Genomic DNA, 1,407 nt, shown 5'->3' with positions numbered 1-1,407 from the left:
AGCCAGGCCCGAGAAGGAGACCCAGAAGGAGACCCAGGGGCCTCCCAAGAGGAGAGTCTCCATGGCCAGATGGCGTGGTGTCGGGGCAGGAATAAAGACCCGAGGTGACTCAGATGCCTGGCCACAGGGTTAGTCCAGCCAGCAGGGCCTTTCAGTTGGGACTGGGGTGGGGGTGGGGCAGGGAGGCAAGCTGGAAATAGAGAACTACAACTCACAGGAGGCTTAGCAGCCGGGCCTGGGTGCCTGGCTGTGAAATCCAATGGGCTGTAGTTTTGCAAGCCACTTTAAACTAGAGGCTTGCAAGGTTGGAAGTTCTGCGCCTGGAGCCAGGGAGAAATGGAGCTGGGGCAGAGAGAGGGGTCCATGGCAGCCGTGGGCTTTGAGGAGTTCTCAGCACCTCCTGGCTGGGAGCTGGCGCTGCCTCCGCTGAAGGTGGTCACATCCTGGAGAGCGAGCTTGAGACCGAAGTGGAGTTCCTGTCTGGGGGTCTGGGCAGCTCCAGCCTCCAGGAGCTAGAGGAAGAGGAGGAGGCAGCCTGAGGCTGGCAACAGCGGCGCCAAAGGGAACTTAATCGCAGGAAGTACCAGGCGCTGCAGGGAGATTGAGCAGGCGAAGGAGTGGGTCCTGGACAGGCTCCATCAGATATAGAGGATAACATGGAGACTCCAGCAGGAGAGGAGGTTCCTCATGAAGGTGCTGGACTCCTACGGTGACAACTACTGGGCCAGCCAGTTCACCATCTTACTGGAGGATGAGGGCAGCCAGGGCACAGATGCCCCCACCCCAGGCAACGCTGAGAACCAGCCTCCAGAGAAAGAGGGGCTGTCCCCGCCCAGGAGGACGCCAGCGCCTGCAGAAGCCAGCAGCCTGGCCCCTGGCGAGGGGCCCAGGGGTTGGAAGAGGCGGCGAGTGCCACCGGAAGGGGGCCAGGCGTGAGTCCCGCTGTCTCTGGAGCTGGCCCCCATACAGATAAAGGTGGAGGAAGACTTTGGCTTCAAAGCGGTCGAGGCTTTGGACACAAGTTGGGTTTCTGGGGGCCAGACAAGTAGCTGCCCTACCCCACCCTAGCCAGCTCCCCCTTTGACTGACCCCCCAATAAACAGACCCCATGCTCTCCTTGGCAAAAAAAAGCTTATAGAGGCATGCTTTTAGGATCAAATAGTATAAATATAGATGTAACAGGACAATAAAAAGAGAACCTGGATATGATGATCACCTGAATGCTGCCTCTGTGTCATTCCTTCGTCGCCGACTCCATCCACACCTTTGGGAACCCCCGGACCTACTGAGGCAGGGCCCCAACATTCCTCTTCTTATAAGGACTTCAGTGAGATGGGCTAAGGGTCCCACTAGAACTGCCTCAATTTAATCTAATCCCCTCTTTAAAGATCTTATCTCTATACACAG

The 1,407-nt window shown here is 57.5% G+C and overlaps 1 pseudogene across 1 annotated transcript; it reads left to right on the top strand.

Moving 5' to 3' along the window:
* Window positions 1-336: 336 nt before the first annotated feature.
* On the top strand, window positions 337-1,088 carry LOC308512187 (TCF3 fusion partner-like; annotated as a pseudogene). Its single transcript has one exon. The product of its transcript is annotated as a TCF3 fusion partner-like (transcript).
* Window positions 1,089-1,407: the final 319 nt, after the last annotated feature.

Source organism: Myotis nattereri, assembly GCF_964212035.1.
Source record: "Myotis nattereri genome assembly, chromosome: Y".
NCBI lineage: Eukaryota > Metazoa > Chordata > Mammalia > Chiroptera > Vespertilionidae > Myotis > Myotis nattereri.
This window is presented reverse-complemented; position numbering and strand designations above follow the sequence as displayed.